Below are 20,392 nucleotides of genomic sequence, written 5' to 3'. Positions count from 1 at the left end.
CAAAAGCACCATGTCTCTCTCTGAGAATCTAACTCCGGTTAAGACCTGTAGCCTATCCATGTGCGACCCTTTAGCACAATCCAATAATTTGAAACCTAGCACTAACAAGGAATTTCCAAATTAATTTTCTGCAATCTTTTATAGCCTATTAAAATCCATGACATTTTCCTGTATGGAATTACCATACATCTTTTTAAATCTATCAAAGTCTGATTATGCCTCAGAGGCATTTAATACATCATATTTCTGATTAATTTCAGCCATGAAACTTAATATAATAGTCAAACTTTCATCAGTGTCCAATAGACAGGTATCCAGTTCATAAAAAAAACTTTGCTGCTGATTTTACTTTTGTCAGGAAATGACAATGCCAAGGCCATATCTTTTTTTCTCTTTGGCAAAGCCATGACCTGGGTCTACATATTCACTCCATTTTTCCACTGCTCATAAGGTTCAACTTCGGAGAACAGTGGTGGGTAATCGTACGCTGACACTTCATACCTGCCTTCAGGCAATTTTTCACATAAGTATGTGTTATATAAAATTTTAATTTATAATGTAATCAGCTGGACATACATATGTATTGAACTTTATTGAAAATAAAACTTTTCCTGACACTACCTTACAGCAACTACTGTGTTGCATTTGTGATGGACGCAAGCTGTTTTTATGGATGCGCGTAGCTATGGAGCTCTCAGAAAAAGGTCATGTGATCCAGCTCTTGAGCGTAAAAAAGATACTAGATTTTTGGATAGTCAGAGAGAGACTGCCACAGGGGCAACAGCCTTACACCATCTCTGCTTCTTTGGAAGCCTTTCTCATCAAAGCCGAACTGTTCGTGATTTGAAAAACCCAGCAGAAGACTTCATTGCTGCAAGCCAAGAGTTCTTAAAGAGGAATCCAGAATCAGCACCACTATCTCCAATGAGAAGCCCAAAAACCAGCAACTACTGTGGACCGGGACCCTTCAGCTGTGAACAAGCATCTGGGCAATCCATTCATTGTTTTTATTCATTCGTGGGATGTGGGCATCACTGGCTGGGCCAACATTTACTGTCCATCACTAATTGCGCCTGAGAACGTGGTGGTGAGCAGCCTTCAACCGCTGCAGTCCATGTGGTGTAGGTATACGTATAGTGCTGTTAGGGAGTGAGTTCCAGAATTTTGACCTAGCAACACTGAAGGATCGGCGATATATTTCCAGGCCAGGATGGTGAGTGGCCTGGAGGGGAACTTCCAGGTGCTGGTGTTCCTATGTGCCTGCTGCCCTTGACCTTGTAGATAGTAGTGGTCATGGGTTTGGAAGGTGCTGTCTAAGGAGCCTTGGTGAGCTCCAACTGTGAATCTTGTAGATGGTACACACTGTTGCCACTGTGAGTTGCTAGTGGAGGACAGGAATGTTTGTGTATGGGGTGCCAATCAAGTGACTGCTTTGTCCTGGATGGTGTCAAGCTTCTTGCGTGTTGTTGGAGCTGCACTCATCCAGGCAACTGGGGAGTATTCCATCACACTCCTGACTTGTACCTTGTAGATAGTGGATGGGCTTTGGGGAGTCAGGAGGTGAGTAACTCGCCACAGGATTCCTAGCCTCTGATCTGCTCTTGTAGCCACAGTATTTATATGGCTAGCCCAGTTCAGTCTCTGGTCAATGGTAACCCCCAGGCTGTTGATGATGGGAGGTTCAGTGATGGTAATGCCATTGAATATCAAGGGGCAATGGTTAGATTTTCTCTTGTTGGAGATGGTCATTGCCTGACACTTGTGTGGTGTGAATGTTACTTGCCATTTGTCAGGCCAAGCCTGGATATTGTCCAGGTCTTGCTGCATTTGGACATGGATTGCTTCAGTATCTGAGGAGTCACGAATGGTGCTGAACATTGTGCAATCATCAGCGAACATCTCCACTTCTGATCTTATGATGGAAGGAAGGTCATTGATGAAGCAGCTGAAGATGGTTGGGTCTAGGATCCTACCCTGAAAAACTCCTGCAGTGATGTCCTGGAACTGAGATGATTGACCTCCAACAACCAGAACCATCTTCCTTTGTTCTAGGTATGACTTGGCCAAGTTTTTAATATTTGATACTCTGCAGAGGGTTACTCTTTTGCATGCTTCGGGGGTGTCGGGGAGAGGAGGAGTTGTGTGTGTTGTTTTTGTGTTAGCAGGTAGTTGGACATATTTGTGCCTTTTAAACCTTTTGTTAATCATTTCTGCATCTTTACCTGAGTGAGTTTTAGCAATAGAACTAACTCTTGTCAACTTAAGGAACCTGGTTGGTTTTTACCTTGCACTGAGAACGAGAGTGATCCCATACTAACTAAAATGTCCACTTTCGAGGCTAGTGTATTTTTAGAACAGAGTGAATCAAAGAACAAAGAACAAAGAAAAGTACAGCACAAGAACAGGCCCTTCGGCCCTCCAAACCTGCGCCGATCATATTGCCCGTCAACTAAAACATTTTGCATTTCCGGGGTCCGTATCCCTCTATTCCCATCCTATTCATTTATTTGTCAAGCTGCATCTTAAACACCACTATCGTACCTGCTTCTACCACCTCCTCTGGCAGCGAATTCCAGACACTCACTACCCTCTACGTAAAAAGCTTGCCCCGCACATCTCCTCTATAGTTTTCTCCTCTCACATTAAATCTATGTCTCCTAGTAATTGACTCTTCCACCCTGGAAAAAAGCTTCTGATTATCTACTCTGTCCATAAGACCATAAGACATAGGAGTAGAAATTAGGCCATTCGGCCCATCGAGTCTGCTCCGCCATTCAATCATGGCTGATAGATTTCTCAACCCCATTCTCCCGCCTTCTCCCCGTAACCTTTGATCCCCTTACCAATCAAGAACCTATCTATCTCGGTCTTAAATACACTCAATGACCTGGCCTCCACAGCCTTCTGTGGCAATGAATTCCATAGATTCACCACTTTCTGGCTAAAGAAGTTTCTCCTCATCTCTGTTCTAAAAGGTCTTCCCTTTACTCTGAGGCTGTGCCCTCAGGTCCTAGTTTCTTCTACTAATGGAAACATCTTCCCCACGTCCACTCTATCCAGGCCTTTCAGTATTCTGTAAGTTTCAATCAGATCCCCCCTCATCCTTCTAAACTCCATCGAGTATAGACCCAGAGTCCTCAAACTTTCCTCATATGTTAAGCCTTTCATTCCTGGGATCATTCTTGTGAACCTCCTCTGGACCCTCTCCAGGGCCAGCACATCCTTCCTGAGATACGGGGCCCAAAATTGCTCACAATATTCTAAATGTGGTCTGACCAGAGCCTTATAAAGCCTCAGCAGCACATCCCTGCTTTTATATTCTAGTCCTCTTGAAATAAATGCCAACGTTGCATTTGCCTTCCTAACTACTGACTCAACCTGCAAGTTAACCTTAAGAGAATCCTGGACTAGGACTCCCAAGTCCCTTTGCACTCCAGACTTCTGAATTCTGTCCCCATTTAGAAAATAGTCTATGCCTCTATTCTTCCTACCAAAGTGCATGACCTCACACTTCCCCACGTTGTATTCCATCTGCCACTTCTTTGCCCATTCTCCTAACCTGTCCAAATCCTTCTGCAGCCTCCCCGCCTCCTCAATACTACCTGTCCCTCCACCTATCTTTGTATCATCTGCAAACTTAGCCAGGATGCCCTCAGTTCCTTCATCTAGATCATTAATGTATAAAGTGAAAAGTTGTGGTCCCAACACTGACCCCTGCGGAACTCCACTAGTCACCAGCCACCATCCTAAGAAGGACCCCCTTATCCCCACTCTCTGCCTCCTGCCAGACAGCCAATCTTCTATCCATGCTAGTACCTTGCCTCTAACACCATGGGCTCTTATCTTACTGAGCAGCCTCCTGTGCGGCACCCTGTCAAAGGCCTTCTGGAAGTAGATAACATCCATTGGCTCTCCTTTGTCTAATCTACTTGTTACCTCCTCAAAGAATTCTATCAGATTTGTCAGGCATGACCTCCCCTTGATGAAACCATGCTGACTTTGCCCGATTTTTCCATGAACTTCCAAGTATTCTGAAATCTCATCCTTAATAATGGACTCTAAGATCTTACCAACGACTGAGGTCAGGCTAATCGGCCTGTAATTTCCCGTCTTTTGCCTCACTCCCTTCTTAAAAAGGGGAGTTATATTAGCGATTTTCCAGTCCTCTGGGACCCTCCCTGACTCCAGTGATTCCTGAAAGATCGCCACTAATGCCTCCACTATCTCTTCAGCTATCTCCTTCAGAACTCTGGGGTGTAATCCACCTGGCCCAGGTGATTTATCCACCTTCAGACCTTTCAGTTTTCCTAGCACCGTCTCCTTGGTAATGGCCACCATACTCACCTCTGCCCCCCGACTCTCTTGAACTTTGGGGATGTCACTCATGTCTTCCACTGTGAAGACTGATGCAAAGTACCTATTCAGTTCCTCCGCTATTTCTTTGTTCCCCCCTTCTACTTCTCCAGCGTCATTTTCCAGCAGCCCAATGTCCACTTTTGCCTCTCTCTTACCCTTTATATATCTAAAATACCCTTTATATATCTGTCCATGCCACTCATAATTTTGTAAACTTCTATCAAGTCGCCCCTCAATCTCCGTCGCTCTAGTGAGAACAATCCGAGTTTCTCCAACCTCTCCTCATAGCTAATAACCTCCAGACCAGGCAGCATCCTGGTAAACCTCCTCTGCACCCTCTCCAACGCCTCCATATCCTTCTGGTAATGTGGTGACCAGAATTGCACGCAATATTCCAAGTGTGGCCTAACCAAGGTTCTATACAGCTGCAGCATGACTTCCCAGCTTTTATATTCAATACCCCTGCCAATGAAGGCAAGCATGCCATATGCCTTCCTGACTACCTTATCCACCCACGTTGCCACTTTCAGTGACCTGTGGACCTGTGCACCTAGATCCCTCTGCCCGTCGATGCACTTAAGGGTTCTGCCATTTACTGTATAATTCCTGCCTGTATTAGACATTCCAAAATGCATTACCTCGCATTTGTCCGGATTAAACTCCATCTGCCATTTCTCCGCCCAAGTCTCCAACCGATCTATGTCCCGTTGTATTTATGACAATCCTCTTCAACTCCTCCAACCTTAGTGTCGTCTGCAAACTTACTAATTAGCCCAGTTACATTTTCCTCCAAATCATTTATGTATACTACAAACAGCAAAGGTCCTAGAACTGATCCCTGTGGAACTCCACTAGTCACAGCTCTCCATTCAGAAAAGCACCCTTCCACTGCTACCCTCTGTCTTCTATGACCAAGCCAATTCTGTATCCACCTTGCCAGCTCACCTCTGATCCCGTACGACTTTACCTTCTGTACCAGTGTGCCATGAGGGACCTTGTCAAAGGCCTTACTGATATCCATGTATATAACATCCACTGCCCTTCCATCGTCGATCATCTTTGTCACTTCCTCGAAAAACTCGATCAAGTTAGTGAGACACAACCTCCCCTTCACAAAACCATGCTGCCTCTCACTAATACGCTCATTTGCTTCCAAATGGTAGTAAATCCTGTCACGAAGAATCTTCTCCAATAATTTCCCTACCACTGACGTAAGGTTCACCGGCCTGTAATTTCCTGGATTATCCCTGCTACCCTTCTTAAACAATGGAACAACATTGGCCATTCTCCAGTCCTCTGGGACCTCACCCGTAGCCAGTGAGGATACAAAGGTTTCTGTCAAGGCCCCAGCAATCTCCTCCCTTGCCTCCCTCAATACTCTGGGGTAGATCCCATCTAGCCCTGGGGACTTATCCACCTTAATATTCTTCAAGACACCTAACACCTCTTTTTTGATCTCAACATGACTCAGGCTATCTACACACTCTTCCCTAGACAAATCGACCGCTAAGTCCTTCTCTTTGGTGAATACTGATGAGAAGTATTCATTTAGTATCTCTCCCATTTCTTCTGGCTCCACACACAGATTCCCACCTCCGTCCTTGAGTGGGCCTACCCTTTCCCTGGCTACCCTCTTACTTTTTACATATGTATAAAAGGCTTTGGGATTTTCCTTAATCCTGGTTGCCAGTGACTTTTCATGACCCCTTTTAGCCCTCCTGACTCCTTGCTTATCAACTTGGAACAATTTAAAGGCATCGTCCACTGATGAATTGAGGAGTGTGGCTCGGCAGTTGGAGATAGAATTTTGACCAAAGTGAGGAAGCAATAAATTCAAAAACCGGTAGCCAGCAATCTTGAATTGAATCGGAAGAGTTAGAGATGAGCAAAGAACAGACAAACAAGCTTTAGCAAAAATGCAGTTGGAACAGAAGAGGCAAGAACTAGAATTTCAGGAGAAAGAAAAGGAAAGAGAAAGCCCATTTCAAAGAGCAAAAGAAGAGAGAGAGTGGCTGGAATGGGGGAAAGAAACAAAATTTAAATTAACAAAGCTTGACTAAGAAGGGGAGACCACCCCTGGACCCAGGGAAGCACCAATAGGGAGAGACCTACCCTCAACTCAGGGCCAAGTGAGTAGCTGTTTAAACTTGTTCAAGCAATCTCAAAACTTGAGGAGAGGAATGTAGTGGCATTTTTCATTTCATTTGAGACAATTGCAAGACAAATGAAATGGCCTGCAGACAACTGGGCACTGCTAATGCAAAGCAGGTTAACAGGTAAAGACCACAAGATTTTGCCATGCTTTCTGAGGAGACTTCCGCAGATTATGAGATGGCGAAAAAAGATTATCCTCAGTGCTTATGAGTTAGTGCCTGAAGCTTATAGACAGAAATTTCAAAACCTCTAAAAACAGCCCGAGCAAACTACATAGAGTTTGAGAAGATCAAGCAACTTGCCTTCGACTGCTGGATGCAGGCATTTAAGTTAGATGCCACCTATGAAAACCTCAGAAAGATCATTCTCCTTGAAGAAATTAAAAGCTTACTCGCTATCTCTGTGAGAACACACATGGAGAACCAAAAGTTTTCTAAAGCTAGAGAAGCAACCAAGGTGGTTGATGATTATGAGCTTGTCAACAAGCCCTTACCTCAAGGGAAAGACTTTTTCTGTCACCTCCACAAGCCTGAGAACAATAGAAGGTGGCGAGGAGAGAGGGCGGGGGGGGGTGAGGAAGAAAGTTGAATAGCCAAGGTTGAGAAAGGAAAGCTGGGAATGCAAGAGGGCCTCAGAGATTCTCAGGCCAAAAGGAGGGTGCTGTATGTAGGAGTGAGGCCCAGAAGCCTAAGTGCTTCCATTGCAACACGATAGGACACCTTTGTGCTGATTTCTGGAAAATATGGGAAAAGCCAGAAGGATTTGTCAGGGTACACCAGGTCAGTGCAGGAAAAGGGGCCCCGTCCTTATGACTGTGACCACAGTAGGAAGTCCCAGTAAAAACACTGCTGTAGGTGCGGGTGAGATGAAGAAGATCTCTCAGAGTTACCAGGATTTCTTGTCTAAAGGAAAGATGATTCCTTACTCCTCAAGTGAGGCAGGTAAACCCATAGTCATACTTAGGGATACAGGACCCACCAAAACCTTTTTGCTGGGGAAAGGCATGACCTTTCTACCAGAGATTGCATTGAATGCCAAGATTCTAGTGAACGGTATCAGGGAGGAGTATAAACCCACACCTTTGTATCGGGTGTACTTGGCGTGCAGCCTAATGTCTGGCCTGGTGACCTAGGGAATTGTCCATAATTTACTTGTGGACGGGGTTGACTTGCTCCTCAGTAATGACTTGGCAGGGACGAAGGTAGTGGTTTCACTAATAATCCCAGAGAGACCAAGTGAGGCCAAGGAGACAGAGCAGTTACAGGAAAAGGTTCCTGGCATTTTCCGTGCCTGTAAAGTGTTATGCTATGGCAGGTGGTAATTGCTGGGCTGACCAAATCCCAAAGGGGAAACTTGGCCAAGCAATCACAATGATTTGCAATTTGTACTTTATTACGAGAAGGTATGTGTACTGAAGTCAGAAGTAAAGATTACAATACTACTTTTGGAGATTTTAAATATTAAATTAAAACATTTATTAACAAAAGAAAAGAAAAGCACAAGATTACAGCAACACAGTTAAATTTTAGTCTTATAACATTTCCCAAAAGTTTTCTACTTAGCTAGACTCACAAGTAAACACCCTTTTCCAGGTCACAGTCCCTATAGATTCTTAATCTATAAAACTTCCAGCAATGTTACCGCAAGGCATCCACTGCTGCCATAAGGGAGGTATTTCACAAGCTTCTCTCTCCCTCTCACTCAACAATGGAAATCCAAAGCTTATAACAAAACCTTGTTGTATGGACCAACCAGACACTTCTCTGGGGTGGCTAAAAGTTGCTTTCTTCACAAGACTGTGCTCGCATAGCACCCTCTCCAAGATCATATAGTCAGACACACCTCATACACTTTCAATGTTTCCTTAAATATATTTTCCCCTTTCATCTTTAAACCCATTATTTTTAACTTTTTTGAAAGTTACATTTCCCAGATTCCAAAAATCTTGCGTGTTGTCTTTATGGCTACCACATCTGGGAAAAATAAACTTAATCACTTTGCTTAATTTATTTATGATTTTTGCCAGTTGTAAAACTTCCGTTTTCCTCTGAAATTCAATAGCCCAAAGTTCACTCCATATTTATCTCCTGATGCAAATTCGTATTCATGTTGCATTTACTTGCATCCCATCTTAGCTCATCAGAAGATGTATTAGTTGGACTTAAGGTATGAATGAGGGTGTATGTGTTTCTTTTAGTTATTATTTTTTAACACCTTATAATGAAACTTGTCGACTAGGAGGCGGTTTTAGATGTGTTATATAAAGTATTTGGCCCAGAACTTTCATTTCACAGGGGTACAGACCCCAGAAGTACCACAGAAATTGTGCTGGGGGACTCCCCCGGATGTCCCCACGAGAGAACTGCATGGGCGTTACCCGGGCAATTATCCTGCATCTGGAACCATCTGATACTCCAAGTTAAATAGGTGACATCAAATGGTTCTGACTCTCTTAGTCAAATAATTACCCAGGAAAAGTTAGAAGGATTAAACCCACTTCAACTTCTGGGTAACTATACTAGTGACCACCCTGACCCTCCACCGGACCCACCTGACTACTCCTCCGATCACTGCACCATTCCCCCTGACCACCGGACAACCCTCCTGACCACCCACACCCCCCCATGCATCCGAACCCTCGACCACCCTTTGACCACCCCGACTATCCCTCACTCCCAACTTCCACCCTGACACCCGGTTACTCTCCCCAACCCTTGACTACCCCCCACCCCCGACTACCCTCCTGACACCCCAACTATCCTCCACTCCCGACAACCCAACTAACCCCCGACTACCCTCCCCACCCCGACTACCTCACACACCCTGAGCACCCTTCCTATCCCCCCTATCCCTAACTACCCTCCCAACCCCTCCGGAACATCCAACTTCCCCCGACCACCATCCCCCCCACTTCCCCTACCCATCCCCCTGACTACCCAAACCCCGATCTCTCTGACCACCTGATCTTACCCCCCCGCTGACCCCCTAACCCCTCACCCACTTACCTTACACACTTAACTTCTCCCTGGCTTCTCAAAGTGGCTGGGGCCTTTAAACTTACCTGGCAGCTAGTGGTGTGAAATGGGGACATGGCTTCACATCCCCTGATGTTACTGCCCTGCACCGGAAAGGCTCTGGGGCTGCTGTGCTGCATATTTCTCACTGGGCCTGGGACAGCAGATCAGGCAAGAAGCGTACAGCTCCCAACCTGGGTAGATAAAAGGGAGTGGAGCGGCAATCCGATGGTGATTGCCACTTCACAGAATTCTGGCCCATTAATTTATAAAGTCATCTGCTGGACATAGATACATATTCAAGTTTTTTTTGAAAGGTACATTTTTCCTAAGCAAAGGACACTGGCTTACAGCAGCTACCACGTTGCACTTGCAAAGGGCACAAGTTGCTTTTATGGAGACTTGGGCCAGAATTTTACATCCCGCGGTCAGCTGCGCCCAACCCGGACGGGTGTCAGATGATGTTGAGCGACATCCCGATGTCAACACGCGCTCGCGCGATATTTCACTCGGCCAGCACATGCAGCAGTCGAAACCGCGCCTGCCGACAATTAAGTGGGCAATTGAGCCCATTAACGGTGCAATAAACCGCGCTTTTACGTGGCCCGTCCATATTTACAGTTGGACCATTCTCCCAGGCGGCATTCACATTTTTGTTCAAACCTTGATCCAGGGTGGGATGAAATCTCAGTGGGGAAATAAAATAAAAAGAGATATCTGGGGACATTTTTTTATGAGGTATGCTTTCGGGTGCTTGATTGTGCTGCGTGGACACATTTTGCAGCATTTCTGTTGTGTCCATTAGCCTGTGGAGGTCTGCAGCTCCTTGGGGCAGCTTTCTGCCTTCAGGGAGCTCTCTTGAAGTGCTCACCCGCACCCTCAGTTACGTCGGTGCCCACCTTCTTCCCCACCACCCCCCCAATCCCAGCAGCGCTGAGCATTTCAGCGTGCGTTTCACACTGGTTGGCCAATTAACCAATTAACAACCAGCCAGCGTGAAATCATGGTCGGGGGCCAATCGTGGCCAGTGGCCCATTTCCCGTCCACTCCTGGGCCTGCCAATCGTGCGCGCCTGATGACCTAAAACTTCAGGCCACAGAATCTATGGAGCACTCAGAATGAGGTCATGTGATCCAGCTCTTGGGTGAACGTGGCTGGCTCCTTTCTTGTAACAAGTTATACACAGTTAACCATATATTAAATTGGCAATATCACCTCCCTTTGAAATTCAAACTCTGTTATAACCAACTCAGTAATGGGCCAAGAGAGCAGTCAGTTCACCCCTGTTAACCGAGTCATAACTACTAACTCAGATTACAACCCTCTGTCTGAAAAAAATTCTCAGTTTCCAATCTTCACCTTTAGCAATCATCCTCTGCTACTATGTTCATCCAACTCTAAGCCAGTTGGTGAAGTATGAAACCAGATATTGATACTTTTCTTGATAATCAGTTTAGCTACAGAACGCAGCATGACATATGTCTGCTTCCTCCCTATCAACCCATTGTCCCAGCAGTCTCCTTTTATACTCTTTTGAGTAAACTAATGGAACAAAAATAAACTAATTAACAAATTAACTAATTAAATTGGCAGCCCCTTAAAGGGGCACTGTAACAAAAGACAAAACTTTAAAGGAAACTTAACTGATCAAATCAAAATGTTGTTTTGGGAACTGATCATGCTCTCCAGCCCCAGCGATGCCCACAAGTTGTGGGAGGCCTCAACTGTACTGTTGGACACTCTGTGCTCCCTCTCCAGGGACACTCGGGCGTGAACATAGCCGCAGAAGAGGGTAGTCTCTCTTATATTCTTTTGAACACTCCAATAAACAAATGGACAAATTAAATTGAAGTGATAGCTTCTTAAAGGGGCACTGTAACAGAGGCAAAACTCCAAAGGAAACTTATATAACTAAATAAAAATGTTGTTTTGGGGGCCAATGAAGCAATCCAGCAATCCATCGGTCATAGAATGCCTCAAGACTACCAGTGGACACTGCGTGCTCCCTCTCCAGGGACACCAGGGCACAAATGTAGCCACGGAAGAAGGTAGTCTCACTTTATAAGAACATAAAAACACATGAAATAGGAACTGGAGTAGACCATTCGGCTCCTCAAGCTGCTCTGCCATTCAATAAGATCATGGCCGATCTTCTTGTGTTTCGATTTCCACATTCCCATATAACTCCCATAACTTTAGATTCCTTTGCTCAACAAGAAGCTATCTACCTCTGCCTTAAAAATATTCAATGACCCTGCTTCCACCACCTTCTGAGGCAGAGTTCCAAAGTCACACAACCCTCTAAGAAAAAAATTCTCCTCATCTCTGTCCTAAAAGGGTGACCCCTAATTTTAAAATAGTGCCCCCTAGTTCTGGACTCACTCACAAGAGGAAACATCCTTTCGATATCCACCTTGTCAAGACTGTTCAGGATCTTGTATACTTCAATCAAATCACCTCTCACTCTTCTAAACTCCAGTGGAAACAAGCCCAGTCTGTCCAACCTTTCCTCATAAGACAACCCACTCATTCCAGGTATCAATCTAGTAAACCTCCTTTGGACTGCCTCCAATTCATTTACATCCTTCCTTAAATAAGGAGACCAAAACTGCACAGTGTTCAAGATATGGTCTCACCAATGTCCTGTATAACTGAAGCACCACACCCTTACTTTTATGTTTAATCCCTCTCAAAATAAAGGATAACATTCCATTAGCCTTCGTAATTACTTGCTGTACCTGCATACTAACTTTTTGTGACTCATGTACCTAGATCCCTCTGCACCTCAGAATTATGCAGCAGTTCTCCATTTCAGTAATACTCTGCTTTTTTGTTCTTCCTGCCAAAGTGAACAACTTTACATTTTCCCACATTATACTCCATTTGCCAGATCTTTGCCCACTCACTCAACCTATCTATATCCATCTGTAATCTCCTCATGTCCTCTTCACAACATTCTTTCCTACCTATCTTTGTGTCATCTGCAAATTTAGCTACCATGTCTCACTCCCATGAGATGAGCTAAGTCATTGATGTAAATCGTAAAAAGTTGAAGCCCCAACACAGACCCCTGTGGGACCCTACTTGTCACATCCTGCCAATCCGAAAAACCCCCATTTATGCATACTTTATGCCTTCTGCCAGCCAGCTAATCTTCTATCCATGCTAATATGTTACCCCCTGCACCATGCGCTTTTATTTTCCATAATAACCTTTGATGTAGCACCTTAACAAATGCCTTCTGGAAATCCAAGTACAATACTCTACAGGCTCCCCTTTATCCATTGCGCAAGTTACTCCTTCAAAAACTCCAATAAATTGGTTAAACATGATTTTCCTTTCACAAAACTATGCTGATTCATTCCAATTGCCTTGAGCTCTTCTAAGTGCCCAGCTATAACCTCCTTAATGATTGATTCTAACAACTTTCCCACAACAATTGTTGTACTCTTTTGAGTACAACAATTAAACAAATGGGCAAATTAGTATATTAAATAAATTAATTGACAGTTCCAAGGGGCACTGTAATAAAAAAGACAACTTCAAAAGAACCTTATGTAACTAAATTACAATGTTGTTTTGGGGACTGATGAAGCACTCCAGACCCCGTGATGCCCAGCAGCCACAGAAGGCCTCAAGCGTATCCTCCCTCTCCGAGGACACCCAGGCACGAACAAACCCGTGGAAGAGGGCAGTCTCTCTTTGTACTCTTTTGAGCACTTCAATTAACAAATGGGCAAATTAACAAATACTTTAATGTGATAGCCCCTTAAAGAGGCACTGTAACTAAAGACAAAATCTTAAAGGAAACTTATCAAATCAAAGTAAAATGTCATTTTGGGGGGACAGTGATGCCCTGTGGTTGGGGAAGGCCTCAAGTGTGCCGAAAGACACCGCATGCTCCCTCTCTAAGGAGACCCAGGCACAAACATAGCCATGGAAGAGGGCAGTTTCCCTTTATAAGTGCTCTAAGTATTTAATTAAACAAGGCCCTTCACCTGTGTATCTTAACAATGTAATTAACATACTATTAACAGACAATAATTGTTAGAGTATGAATTCTTCAGTGATATCTTGTACTGATTAGACTAGTAAACTATGGCATTACCAGCTTTTGTTTCATGTTCTTAGAAAGCAACAAGCCTGAAACTATTTGTTCCAAAAAAGTCAAATTGATGCCTCCTTACTCACAATAGCATTTAGGTTGATTATAACTGAGTTGATAATTAGCTGCTGTGCAGATCCCAGTTTATTTTTTTGCCGCTTTTTTCCCCTCATCTCCTCTACCTGTACCTTGCTGAGTACAATACCATGGTCACTGGTCATTCTGCATTACTTCACCTAAAGGTCACATACACACATGCTGAATAGCAATAAAAAAATCTGGAGTTTCCCTCCCTTATGTAGTTGTGATCAAGCCAATGAGAATTTCCTTACTGCTACACCAACTAATATCAACCATCAAAACAGATTGGTTTGGTTTTGATTTGAGGCAGAAAGAAGGTGAGCTCAAGCCCCTCTCTAGGACTTTGGTACATAATCTAAACTGGCACTCAGTACAATACTGAGTGAGTGCTACACTGTTAGAATTGCCATCTTTCAGATAAGACATTAAACCAAGGCTCCCATGATACTACTCAAGGAAGAGCAAGAGAGTTCTTTTGGCACCTCGGTCAAAGTTTATTGTTCAGTCAACATCACCAAATGGTTTAATTGATCATCTCATTGCTGTTAGTGGGACCTTGCCATGTGAAAATTGGCTACATTACAATAATGACCATATCTCAATAGTAATTCATTGGCTGTGAATCATTTTGGGATGCCTGGAGGTTGTAAAGGGCACTGTATAAATGCAGTATAGTTTTGTTGTTTTTTTCTCTATCTCTTTCTTTTCCTTTCCTTTTATTTTCCTTTTCATCCATACTGTCTGTATGGTGCAGCTGCTTCCTGAATAACCTTGCTGCTGAACCACTGGGGGAGCCCTCTAGAGTTTAGAGATAAATGAGATGTGTGAGCTGTCAAATTAGTAGCAAATTATGGTCCATTTTTATGCAGTTGACTGTTGCTGTGACAACAGTTTTAATGAGACTGAGCAAATTTATTGCCCTCTTGAGAGTGTGGAACCTTTCAGCCCATCAATCTGTTGGTTGGGTGGCTGGTAACCTTTTGCAAGGTGATACTAGTTACTTTGTCCTTGGCTTATAATAACACCCAGTTGCTTGAATGCTGCCGTGTTGTGGAACCCTCAGACTCCTGCACAAGGGACTATAAAGCTAGCATCCCACCAATTAGTACTCAACACAGTCTATCTTTAATGATATTTCTTTATATAATTAATCCAGACAACATTCTGCATCTCAGGAGAGAGGAATGTAATGTTTAACATTTAACATGGTCTCTGATAATAAAGTGAAAATCTTTAAAACTGCATACATTATGACTAGGATCATAAAACACTTATTGTTAAGCAAAATTAGTTCCTTGGCAGCCTCTTTCATGAAACAAGCTACTGACACTTAAGTTTAATGTTTGTATAATCTAAGGGTAATCACACCAACTGAAGGTTCATAGTAACAGTTTATAAGAACCAATAGTTCACAGTAGGTATTTTGTTTCACTTGATTTATAGGAATGGTTCAACTGTCCCCAGAGTAAAAAGTGGAGAAAATAGTGGGTCTTTATATAGCTGCCACTATGTGTATTGAGTAATCTCGGGTAGGGTGGGAGTGGAGTGAAGGGGTTTGGACATTATTTGGCTCCAAGTCAGAGTACAAATATCTTTTTAAAAATTATTTTTTCCTCTCACAAAAACAGAGTTATTAATTGTGCTATATTTTCACTGCTAGAAATAAAGCACCTTCTTTCTCTGAATTTGAGTAACGTAATTATCTTTAATAGTTTAATTTAACGCTGCATCATGCTCAGAGCATTTATGGTCACAATGGCAATTTGTTTAGCAAAGTGAAAAGTTCACATAAATCAAAAGGAAGTTGTCATTGATACACAATAGTTGATTTATTTTTGCAGTACATTAGGGGCAGCCTTGTCCATTATAACTATTGTGCCTTTGCAAAACATGGCTAAAAACTGCTCAAACTCATTATCGGGGGGCTCTCAGTTTGCTATCAGCAAAAAAGTAAAGTGACTTTCATTATTCACCCCTAAGGTGGATACAGACTTAAGTTTCCTACCACTCTACCTCCATTCAATAATTTAGTATCGGGTCAATTTGCATCTTCAGCGTTCCTACCAAGAGCTAAGGCCATGTAGGAGAGAAATTGGGAAGCACTTTTCCACATTAAGGGTAGTGGGAGCCAGAAACTCTCTCCCCCAAAAGGCTGTGGATGCTGGGTCAGTTGAAATTTTCAAAGCAGATCAACATATTTTGTTCAGTAAGTTTAGGGGATATGACAAGGTGGATAAATGGAATTGAGATGCAGATCAGCCATGACGAGATTGAATGGCAAAACAGACTCTAGGGGCTGAATAGTCTACTCTGTTCCTATGTTCATAAATTGAGAATTCAATTGCACCCACCCCCATTCCTCATGAATTTCCATCATTTAAAATTAGCAGAGGATCTAGTTACTTTTGCCTTTATATTCACACAACTCCTAAAATAAAATATGTTTACCTGCTAAAAAAGAGAAATGATGTGGTCATAGATTCATACTGACCATGGGTTTTTGGCAGGAGGATTGTATCTGTCAAGAACCTGCCAAGGCTTGAATCAGTAAAATTCCATTTACTTTAAAGTAACTGGTCTTTTAGAGGGGCTGTCAGTTATAGTTATTCAATCACTAACACAGAGATAGAATAGTTTGTTCTTGAAAATAACATCTGTTTTCAAATGCTGCAGCAAAGGAAGTATTCTTTTGACTTTCTCTGGCTAGCTGCTGCCATGAATTTACAATTGTCTCATTACTAAATAGGGGCCATCCTTAGCACATTCTTCGGTGACAAACATGAGGAACTAATTACCTTGTCTACCTAGCAATGAGAAAGCACTAGGCCTGGCAAGACCAGATTTTTTTAAATGCGTGTTATTTTTAACATGCAAAGGAAAATTAGAACTGAGTGTAGGTTAGTTACTGGCATTTGGGAGCTTTGTTTGAATCTAGCCTAAGCTAATAGGATAAGCCTCCTTTGTCTGCTTGCAGTTAATATGCTATGTGAAAAGAGCTCGGGCCAACTCAAACCATTTCTGAACGGCATGGCCTATTGAACAAAGGTGACCCTAACACAAAACTAAAATAGCAGTCTCACATATTGAGGTCACAATATGGCCAGTGTGGAAAATGGAGAAAGGTCATACTGTCTAGAAATAAAAAGTATTCTTTAGAGGTTTGGAGCAGAATGAAAGAAGCTAAATCTACATATAGCTACATTAAACTGACATAGGAATATCTGATGCTGCTACTGGGAGCTAAATTTTCCTGGTTCTGTGGAGACAGGTTTGGAGGTGGGAGCAAAATAAGACACAATCCTGCCACTAAATCTTGCCAGATGCAGGGTCTACCCAGTACTGGCTACCTGCCCGGCATCAGCAGGTTGTTAATTAGGCTCAATTAAGTCCCCACTTGGGGTCAAATTGGTGGCACTGAGCCCAAAGCTTGGCCATTGCCTCCCAAGCATCCCAAGAACAGGCGAAGGAAACAGAAAGATCTCCTTACCCTCACGGCCTCTGGTGCTGTAGATGCCCGAGGACCACAGCTCCAACCGCAAGCCATCCTGTGGAGAGATTCCTCCTCCACAATGATGGCCTCGAAGCTGTGACAACACTCATTTTTACACTTTTATAATTCCCCAGAAGGCACCTCCAACTTGAGGTGTCCTAATAGTCTCCTAACTGCACCGGCAGTGTCCACCTCTCTTGGTGGAGCTGCTGGCTGGGGCATCACAGTGGGCCTACCTATTGGACTTGCAGAAGCACTGAAGCATAACAAAATGATTAATTAACAGAAAACAATAGATTTTCTGACCGCTTTGGAAGCTTATGTGCCTATCCCTCACAGAGCACTGAACTAACATCCATCCATCTGTTCAACATTCCAAAACTCTGACTTATAAGCCTTTTTCCTTCCTTGCAGTAGAAGAGGGTACAGAACACAAAGGAGAGGCAGAGAATGAGAGGTGGCCTTCCAGCCAACTCCATATCTGACAGCTGCAAATGAGGAGGCAGTGGAAATAAGCCAAATCTTGGCATGCCTGGCAAACAGAGATGGAAAAATGGGCATCTGCCAGCAATCTAAGCTGAACTAAATATCAGGCAGTCACATGGCATACAACTCTTGCTCATGTTGACTTGATGACAGAGTAGATTGAGAGAAATTGTTCCCATAGGCAGACAGATCAAGAACTAGAGGGCACTGATTTAAGGTGATTGATAAAATAACCAATGACAACATGAAAAGGACCATTCTTACGCAGTGAGTGGTTAGGGTTTGGAATTCAGTACCTCAGAGTGCGGTGGAGGCATATAGAACTTGGGCTTTCAAAAGAAAATGTTAAAGTCCTGAAGAAAAAATATTTGCAAGACTAGAGGCAAAGGGCAGGGGAGTGGTGCTAGCTGAGTTGCTATTGCAGGCAGCCAGCATGGAAATGACAGGCTAGGTGGCCTTCTTCTTTGCTGAAACCATTCTATGATTCTATGAGCACCATGATGACGCAGGCCTTTGTGATGATATCTTCATCCACAGAAAGAGTAGTCACCTGCATGGAGCATCAAATGCAGCAATTAAACCAGTACATGCCAGCCCTCACAAATGGTTTCCACACTCTGACTGCCTTCTTAAACAGGATTGATGAAAACCTGACTTTGGCCCTTCAGCGCCCTACAGATGTACAAAGTCCTTTCCAGCTCATGGATAGTAGAGAAGTATAGATGGATAATGAGAGGAAAGATGGAGAAGGGGGACATGGAAGTGAGAATTCTGCTGGAAGTGCATTAACTCCTTACCCATTCACCACCCCATGCCCCGTCTCCTGTCCTGATAGCCGAATCTGCCCCTCAAGGGCTCCATAACCCGGAGGAATTCTGCCAAGAACATCTGAGCAGTCAGGGGAGGGATATAAGCAGGCTGCCTCTACTTCTGCTCAAGGCACATGGGTTTCACCAGATGGATGTAGCAGAAAGAGGAAAAGGAAGGATTTGTAGGGACACAAGGGTAAGCACATGGATGTTTAATGCACTGTTAGATTTTGAAGCTTTTGTTCAACTTTTCATTTACATAAAAATTATTTGTTTGCACAATTTTCACATATATTTTGTCCGCTAAGTAATAAGTGGCTTTCTCACTTGTGAGGAATGGTAAAGCAGACTTAAAAATGAGCAATGACAGGGATGCTTTGTTGAACGTAGGAAGCTTTGTGTTGCAGTATTGGGGCCAAGTAGATTCAGATTGTGTGCCAAATGGGTATGGTGGTTCAAGCTAGCAATGCGTGCCAGAATTAGGCTATCCTGGGCAGCAATGTGTATCACTGATGACATTTCTACCACATCACCTTCCACCTCCTGTTCCTCATGTTGCTCCTCCTCATCCTCCTTCTCTGATGAAGCACTGGGCTCAGCACCTTCTTCCTCCTGCAGCTCCAAGTTTCACTGCTGCCCTCTGCTGTGCACAATGCAGCACACCACTATCCTAATGCATACTGAAGAGCACGCCCAGATCTATCCACACTTTTTTTATTCTTTCACTGGCTGTGAGCGTCGCTGATGAAGCCAGCATTTATTCCCCATCCCTAATTTCCCATGAGAAGGTGGTGGTGAGCCACCTCCTTGAACCTCTGCAGTCCATGTGAATTTTTAAGAATTATTTCACGGGATGTGGGCACCCATAAAACCCATCTACAGTATTCCAATTGCTTGCTTGATGACAATTCACTTGGTCAGTGGTTTCGCTTGTATTATTTCTGAGCCTCATTGTTTAGACTCCTAATGGGTGTCATTAGCCATGTCTTTACTAGGTAGCCCTTGTCTCAAAGAAACCAGGCGCTAACTCTGCTTTAAGAATCAAGAACTCAGAGAGGGTAGGGCAAAGCATCACAGCAGTTGCTTGGGAACTTAGGAAAAACATGCATGGTGATCTTTTTGTGGTTGCACATAAATTGTACATTGAAGTACTGGAAGCTCTTGAGGTTGATGAATACTCCAGGGTGATCCAGGGATTACTTGATTTCCACAGGTGTGCGGTTGATGACTCCCTAGCCCTGGTGAGAAGTTAGCCAGAGCTGCAAAACTGAGAACCCACTCACTCCAAGCTGATCTCACTCATCCATGGCAAAGTATACAGAATTTCTGTGGTCCCAGCAAACATGGCATGGGTCACCTGTATGATGCATTTGTGGGCCACAAATTGTAAATTTCTTCAAATATCTTATGCAGATCCTTGAAAAGAGCCAAAGGTGAAGAAATTGAGGGTGGTGGTCACTTTGACAACCACTGCCAAAGCATGGCCACCAGCTCTACTTGCCAGCAGGTCTTTTGCCAGCAGGCCCTAAATGCTTATAACTACCTGAAGTGATACCTTGAGCCTCCTACGGCACTGGTGTTCTGACATGCCCAGGGGGCTGATCCTGTGTCTACATACCCTGTGTGGCGATATTGCCTTCTGCAAGCTGCACCACGATGCTCATCCCCTCTCTCCTGTGGAGTGGCAGATGTGAGGAGAAAGCTGCTGTTGGTGCTGTTGCTGCTGCTGCTGCTCATCTTGATTCTCACCTAAAGTCCAAGGTCAAGCTGCACAAGTAGCACCCTTCCCTCCCGAACTGATGTTTGACAGGTGGAAAGTATAGTTCAGATACACAACTCTCCAAAGTAGTGGAAATGACCTCCCAAGCAGTGAAAGCACATTTTCAGAACAATGTTG

The 20,392-nt window shown here is 43.7% G+C and overlaps 1 protein-coding gene across 2 annotated transcripts in view; it reads left to right on the top strand.

The window, feature by feature from the left end:
• Positions 1–20,392, top strand: part of LOC144682992 (glypican-5-like) — a 1,265,567-nt gene that overhangs the window by 1,014,631 nt on the left and 230,544 nt on the right. The gene's annotated exons all lie outside the window — the stretch shown is intronic.

The sequence above is a fragment of the Cetorhinus maximus genome, chromosome 7, assembly GCF_964194155.1.
Source record: "Cetorhinus maximus chromosome 7, sCetMax3.hap1.1, whole genome shotgun sequence".
Classification (NCBI taxonomy): domain Eukaryota; kingdom Metazoa; phylum Chordata; class Chondrichthyes; order Lamniformes; family Cetorhinidae; genus Cetorhinus; species Cetorhinus maximus.
This window is presented reverse-complemented; position numbering and strand designations above follow the sequence as displayed.